Source organism: Balaenoptera physalus (genome assembly GCF_965194825.1).
Source record: "Balaenoptera physalus genome assembly, chromosome: 5".
Taxonomy (NCBI): domain Eukaryota; kingdom Metazoa; phylum Chordata; class Mammalia; order Artiodactyla; family Balaenopteridae; genus Balaenoptera; species Balaenoptera physalus.
Genome location: NC_138884.1, coordinates 437,167 through 445,565, shown reverse-complemented (window position 1 = coordinate 445,565; position 8,399 = coordinate 437,167).

The window sequence follows — 8,399 nt, the reverse complement described above, 5'->3', positions numbered from 1 at the left end:
AAAGGAAATGTCTTCTGTATTTCTGAGAGACCTTGTTTGAAGCCTTAGAAAGGAAAGTCAAAAAACGTTCCCTTGGTCAGCAGCCCTCACAGATAAATAGAAATTGCTAGTGATGGGGGCAGGTGCAGGACGGTGAGGTTGCCACCCTCTGGAGGACTCCCTCTACATCCAGGGAGCCAGCAGTCTGTGCTCTGAGCAGGTGCCTTCATGGAAGGACTCAGCCAATGATGTTCTTTCTCTACTCCCCCTCCAGCCCAGCAGAGCCCCCTCTTGAATCAGTCGGTCTCACAGCCTGAAAACTCTATGGCCAATCTGGTCTTCAGGCACAATGGGGCCAATTACTAACACGACATCTCTCCTAGTGCACACCATACGGGTTCTCTTGTTCTGTCCTGTGACTGCTGCCTTGTGTCCCTTCTCTAGACCTGCGCTGGTCCCTTGCCTGTGCCTCAGGCCTCCAAATCCTGTTCTTAGTGTTAGTCATCAGATGCAGGACCCAAACCACCTGTCATATCTCCCTCACGCTCTTTGTCCACCTGTCCAACTAGAACTTTATTACCTGACCAACAATCTTCTAATGTTTAGACACACACTGGCAGTTCATCACTCGCCAGCTGCTCTGCTCACCTGTAACCTGAGAGGCCTCAGAGCACTCTGGTTGGAAGCACGGGCTCTGTATCTGGTTACCGTGTATAATTACTGGTTCTTCACTCACTCTTGTCTGACCTTAGGTGAGGAACCCAAACTTTATGTGCCCCAGTTTCCTTCTAAGGAAAATGGAGGTGATAATAAGGATATTTACTCAATGGGTTGCTACAAGGATTCAACACATGCAAAATGTTCCAAACAATGTTGGGCACAAGGACGTTCTGTAGTGACTGTAGTATTGCCCCCTGATTGCCACCTGGTGATAGGCTTTGTCCTAAGCTTCAGGGACAGCAGGGGCTCTGATCACCCCTTAGCTTGATCTTGTCTTTGAAGTTCAGTTAGCACTTGCAATACGGACAACACTTAAAGAAATGCACATTTTAAAAAGGAGTTTGTAACTTTTATTATAGTGTTAGCACTATTTTTACAAGAACTCTTTTTAAAAGGGATTTACCTGTTAAGGAATGCAAAGAGCTGTATTTAAAGAGTTATGAATCTCAAAAATACATACATCAGGAGCCACTTTTTGGTAAAATCACATAGAAGAGCTTGTGGTCAGTGTGGTAGGGACATTTGCTCCCACTAAAGTCTGAAGAGTCCCTACAGTTCTGGGACACTTTGTTGAGCACAAGCAAAGTAAAAACTTTTCATGTATATACATGTGCAAAACTTCTAGCAGCTGCTTTTTGCATGATTAATTTTTAGTTAATACCTGGGTAATATTCCTGTCAAATGCAAAAATAGCAGGTTAGGTCGACAGGGAAAGAACAATCTTTAATAACAGGAATACAAATGAACAGGAGAATGGAGTGTGGGTGGTACCTGAGTGATGAACTAAATCTTTATAAATAGTCTTAGCTTTGTCAAAAGATAATTGTGCTTCATAATTTCTTCTTATGCAAAAACATTGCAAAAGAATCGTCACGTGAAAATGGAAGGTCCTTTATCATCTGAAAATGCTAAGTTGCTAAATGTCAGCAACTTATAAAAAGGTCCAATTTCTTTTTCCTTAAATATTTTTCTAAAAATCTCTCAGATAGAACTCATTTTTCTTTATTACACTTCTTATCACCGTTTCTACTGTGTCATAGTACATAGAGTGTTTACGTTCAAAAGAAATGCTCTATTCAAAACTGCATATTATAAATGAAAAAGTATGAGCATGCATATACTTTTTTCTTTACTTAATGACCACTTTCAACTATTCATCTGCTTTGCTTGTTTTGTTTTTATAAATAACAAGGTATGACTCAGTGTACTGACAAGGAGCAAACAATCAAGCACCTAAAAGGACTGTTCGCTTTTCATAGAAGATCCGAGCACATGCATCAACATCCTGTGGATCTGAGCTGAGCTGTCCAGTGATGACCACCAGCTTCACATGATCTGTGAGCACTTGAATAGTGGCTGGCTTAAATTAATTAACAGGAGGCTGTTAGACAGATGTGGCTCTAATGCACTGGTGGCGGACATAAACAATCTAAAGCCTGAGCCTGTAAGTGTAACAAGGTTATAAAATTGAAACCTAAGAGCAACTAGTCAGTCAGTCAACAAAGCTTTAAACTATAGCCAATCAGGAATTCCATTACTCTGCTCCTGCCTTTTCTCCATGAAAGTGAAACCAAGAAGGACCCTGTGAGGCCCTCCCGGGTATAGGTCTTTTCCATGTTCCCTGTTTCTTGTTTGTTGGAAATAGGGTTTCTAAGCCTCCTGGACCTTCCCTGAGTACCAAACAGTTGCTAATCAGGGAAGTGAGGGAATGCAGAAACAAGGGAGGAGCAGTCAAGAAACAGTGGTGCATTCACAGCAGAACTATTTACCATGGCCAAGACATGGAAACAACCTAACTGTCCATCGACAGATGAATGGGTAAAGAAGATGTGGTACATATATACAATGGAATACTACTCAGCCATAAAAAAGAATGAAATAATACCATTTGCAGCAACATGGATGGACCTAGAGATTATCATACTAAGTGAAGTAAGTCAGACAGAGAAAGACAAATATCACATGATATCATATACGTGGAATCTAAAAAAATGTTACAAACAAACCTATCTATGAAAAATAATCAGGGACATAGAGAATAGATTGGTGGTTGCCAAGGGGGAGGAGGATGGGGGAGGGTAGGATTGGGAGTTTGGGACTAGCAGGTGCAGACTAGTATATATAGAATGGATAAACAACAAGGCCCTACTGTATAGCACAGGGAACTATATTCAACATCCTGTGATAAACCATCATGGAAAGAAATATGAAAAAGAATGTATATATATGTATAACCGAGTCACTTTGCTGTACAGCAGAGATTAACACAACACTGTAATTCAACTATACTTCAATAAAAAATAAATTAAAAAAAAGAAACAATGGTGCAGCCTTGGGGCAGGGTCCTGGTTCCTCCTGAAGGGATACACATAACAGTAACTTTGAGCTCTTCTGCAGGAACTGAGGCCCCACCCAGGTGGAGGGTGGTGATTTCAGGCTGAGCACAGATTCCTGGAGCCCCCCCCCCCCGTTACCTGACCACCAACCAGTCAGAAGAAAGTCACACACCCTGCAGCCCTCACCCCAGAAGTTGCCTTTAAAAATTCTTCCCTGAAAACCATCAGGGAGTTTGGGTGTTTTGAGCACAAGCCACCTGTTCTCCTTGCTGGGCCCTGCAATAAACCTGTCTCTGCTCCAGACTCCAACATTTCGGTTTGTTTGGCCTCACTGTGCATCAGGCACACGAACGTGCATTCAGTAACAAAAGTCTCTCCCAGCTCCTCTAGTGGAGCTCTCCTAGCCAATTCCACTATAGTGCTGCCTGACTGGAATGGGGTTTTGCTCAAATAAACCTTAACATTTCCAATATGCCTCGGTTTATCTTTCAACACTGGTCTGCACTGAGATGTGCTGTGCATGTAAAAATTCACCCGGGGTTACAAAGTCTTAGGAGGAAACAAGGAATGTAAAATGTTTCAGTAATAATTTCTGGTATGGACTACATGCTGAAATGATAATATTCTGGATATATTGGGTTAAATAAAACGTATTATTAAAATCAATTTCACCTGTTTCTTTCTACTTTTTAAAGTGTGGCTACTAGACATTTCTAAATTTAAAACTTCACATCGTATGTGACTCGCATTATGACTGACATTGTATTCCTAACCGACCCTGCTGAGAGAGCGCCCTTGTAGTTTCCTAATCAGACGTAAAAAATATTGTGCTTTGGAGGAAAAAATAGCTATATTAATACACAAGGAACAACAACCACCCCATTATTTAAATCTTGTTCTACACTTCAAACTGAGGCTACAAAATCATTAAACAGATGTGTTCCAAAAACATCATTGCACAGGAACTGGGCACCTGCAAAGGCTTCAGGCTCAGACACATTTTGCTCCCAGATCTGTCCTGCCTCTAACCCTCCAAGCTGCTGGCTTCTTCAAACAGGCTGCTAGACTTTCTCCGCAGATCCTAAATTTGAACTCTGCGTACTTCAGGACACTGATGTTTTCCTCAGGCCCTGCCTCCACCGTGTCTCTGATTCCAGGATACAAACCCCTCACTCCTGCGGGCCAGCCTGCCCACCCCCATCAGAGCCCCAGATGCCCAGGAGCAGAGAACTCAGCTGGCTCAGCCTGTGGCTTCACCGCGATGATTTTTACACAAAAATAACTGAAGTCCCTTTGGGGATGTTATTTGTACTAATACATTAAAAGCTATGTGTAATCGCTATGTCAGGTTTTGGTGTTGTGGTTGCCCAGAGCTTTATGATTTTATTGTAATCATGTGTATATATAAATTATGCAGAGGTGTATTCACGTCATGCAGAAAACCACAAAAGGGAAAGTATTTATGGATTTTTTTTAATTTAATTTTTAAGTTGGTAAAACCATTTTTTCTCAGCTTTACTGAGGTATCAATGACATAAAAACTGCATATGTTTAAGGTGTACCTTGTGATGTTTTGATATTTGTATGCATTGTGAAATGATCACCACGATCAAGCTAATTAACATAATACATAGTCACCGTGTGTGCGTGTGTGTGTGTGTGTGTGTGTGTGTGTGTGCGTGGTGAGAACACTTCAGGTCTACCCTCTTAGCAAATTTCTCGCGTACAAATGATAGGAATCAAATAGAGTTACACAGGGAGTTTTAGAAATCCCAGCAGGGGATTATAGAGAGGGAACTTTGGGAGACCACTGTGACTCCATGACCACTCAAGAAAGCTATCAGAACACTGTGGAAGGAAGCAGGCTTGCTTAACTATAAATTCATAAATAAAAGCGCGAGATGCGCCCCAGGCCATTCCGCGAAAAGATGAGGCCTGCACCCCGCTGGCCAAGTCCAGCAAGTTAATGATCCTTAGGACCAAGGACAGGGATATAAGGGAAAGGCGACATTCCGAAGTAGGAGACCCTCATTATACGAAACCTGAGATGACTTAACATGTTTCAGTCTATGTCACCACCCTTCTGCTGGTTTGAACGAGCACTATGACAGTCCTAGTTTGACCTCATAGGGTCAACCAGTCTCCCGCCCAATAGGAAGGAGGATCTAGTGATGGCCACTCCAAGAACAAGAAAGAAGACAGGCTTTTCCCCTCCCCACTTCCCTTTGTTTATAAGAATGTAGCCCGCTTGATTCTCAGGGCAGAGCCCCCTCGCCTGCCCGCCTGTATCCCTCACAGGCGTCCTAGATTAATAAATCAACCTCTTGCCTGTCACTTTGCCTCTCGCTGAATTCCTCCTGCACTGAGACACAAAGAACCTGAGGCTCAGGAAGTCCTGACACCAGGAGAGTGATTCTAATTAAAAGCCCGTGGGTTCGAGTCCCAAGCTGGGGTGCACGGTGTCACGATGCAACATTAGCCAGAGGCACCCTGCTGTCTACTAGGTCTCCAGAACGTAGTCATCTTGAAACTGAAAGTTTGTACACATGGACCAACAATCCCCACTTCTTCCAACTCCCATCCCCTGGTAACCACCCTTCTAGTCTGCTTCTATGAGTTTGCCCTTCTTAGATTCCACACAGAAGCGAGATCACGCAGTATTTCTCTTTCTGTGTCTGGCTAATCTCACTTAACATAATGTCCTCAAGGTTCATCCATGTTGTTGCAAATGGCAGGATTTCCTTCTTTTTCAAAACTGGACAACATTCTGCTATATATATGGACCACATTTTCTTTATCCATGTACCCACTGATGGATATTTAAGTGGTTTCCACCTCTGGGCTACAGATTTATTTTTTTAAAGGGAAGTATTTTGCATGTTAATACAAAATGGGCAATACATTTTATTGGTAATAATTTTTAAAAAAAACCTATATGTACCACTCACTGACACTTCCTGTCTTTAATTTTTAAGAGGTTATTTCTACTCAAAAAGATTATTGCTTGAAATAGAGGTACATTTCCTCCCCTTATTTTTAGAGAATCAAAAGCCCAGCTCTTTACTAAAGAACTGGAACTTAACACAATTAGGGAAATATAGGCCCAGTTTTTAATGCTTTAATACTTGTATACACTAATATGACCTAGTCATTCTGATTTTAGCTTGGAGTCAAAAGTCTTCAGCAGGTGTTTGCCGGAGAGTTGTTCATTTCTTAGAAATTTGCTTTAAAATCACCCAGTTGATCCGCTCATTGTTCCTTGACTTAAAAAGCGTTAAGACTGGATTGTCTTTCTAAGAATTCCCCAGAGGGCCAGGCCAAAGTCACAGCATCCCTGTCCTGAAATTTTTACCACAGAAATGTTGGAATTTTGGAGCAAGAATTAACTATAGACATCATCTTGTCCAGCTCCTTTCACAGATTAGGAATCTAAGAAGTTAAAGAACATGCCAAGACCACAGGGTTGGCCTTGCCAGAACTGGACTCAGGTTCTTGACTCTCCGGACAGTGATTGTTGCTTTTGTTTGGTTTTTTACATCTACCCTATACTATTTCCTCTCTCCAATATGGTAGAAGCAAGAGAGAATCATTTAAATGCATTTTTAATGCAAAATAAGGGGTTTTCCAATTTTCTCCTTGTCAATAAACAATACTTTTATTTGTATTTGATAGATTTTAACATGAGCTACACGCAACTTAGCTTGCCTATAATGATTCTGGACGAAAGTATAGCTTCTAGTACAAATGGCCTGTTTCGACACGTTTACACACCTTCCTACAGAATCAGGAAAAATGTGGGTGCAATTTCTGAACATGATGCATGGTAATAGATTTCCTGCCACGCAAACGGTCATAATGGCGTAGAAATCATTATTCTCATGACGTTCCTTTGACCGTAGGGGACAGTGGGAGGGATGAATTCCAGGCTGCACGCAGGGAGCGGCCTTGGGTCCGAGGCGAGACGCGCGAGCAGCGCTTCCTACGAGCCCCGCGTCCTTCCCCTGCCCCCTCGGCCCGCCCCGCTTCGATGCTGCACGGCGCCCTCTGCTGCCCCCTAGCGGCCCTAAGAGCCGGCAGCGAGGCTGCAGAGAGCAACCCACTTACCGGTGAGCAGAGAAGCGACCCTTTTCTTCCCCTGTAAGAATCTGCACCCATTCACAGTGTGGGGTGTCTTCCCCGCCACAGAGCAACTCCCACGACTCCGGCCGGGTGTCCTACGACGCAGCTCAGCTCTGACACCATCCACGCCACGATCGCCCCTGATTCCTCAAGTTCAGGGCTCAGCCCTACAAGACGCACCCACCTGGAGACCAAAGCAAGGCCAGGTTGTCACCCGCGCTTGCGACCCACCGGCTGCAGACCCAAGGTTCCCACAGCCCCCCACTTGGGTTCAATGAGTTTGCCAGAGACAAACACACACTGAGGGGCCCATTTTACTTATTAGCTGCCTGGATAATTACAAGAGGATGTGACTCAGAACAGCCAGATGGGAGCGACGCAGAGCTTCAGGCCCCCCCCCCCCCCCCCGCCTCGCCCCGCGTCCACCAACCCGGAAGCTCTCCGACCTCTGGGCTTCTCTGGAGGCGACATCACACAGGCCGGCTCGATGAAATCACTGGCTGCTGGCAAGCATTTAACCTGCAGGCCCCCCCCCCGCACCTTCCCAGGAGACGCGGGTCAGGGTGGGACTAAAGTTCCCACCCTCTGAACTCCAGGTCGGTTCACCTGGCAACAAGCTCCCCCCAACCCAGCGCAGGCCCCGAGTCACCTCACTAACGTGATGAAGGACACCTTTGTCATTTTCTCACTAAGGAAATTCCTAGAGTTGTAGGAGCTCGGAGCCAGAAAGGCGATGGGGACTAAGACCAAACGTATAGATCTCGTTACAAACCACAAGGTCACACCTTCCATGACGAAGAGACAGAACGTGTCATCTGGTGAATCAATCAAGATTTAAGTAAAATGAGATAATGAATTGGTGCTGAAATATATTTGTGCGTGGGTATAAATTGCTGTTCTTCTGTAAAAGTTTCAAAGCATGTACAATATTATCCTCAAATCAAACTGAGAAACTCTTACCTTTACATAACATTTGGTTCTGTTTTTTTGGTGCTACCCAGAAGGGCTGAACAGATGGGACCCAGAGGCACTGAGAGTAGGCTTCTACAAGGGACGCATTAATTCACCTTTAGACAAAACCACCACAAAATCCAGCTGGTCTCCCGCCTCCTTCCCACCCCACTTCCGTCCTCTTGTTTCTCACGCTCTGAGTATTCTTTCTGTGTCTTGAATAGGTTTCATCACTATGAATATCAGACGCTTTAGTTATTTGTACGTGTCTTTCACTCCTAAAATGCCGGGAGC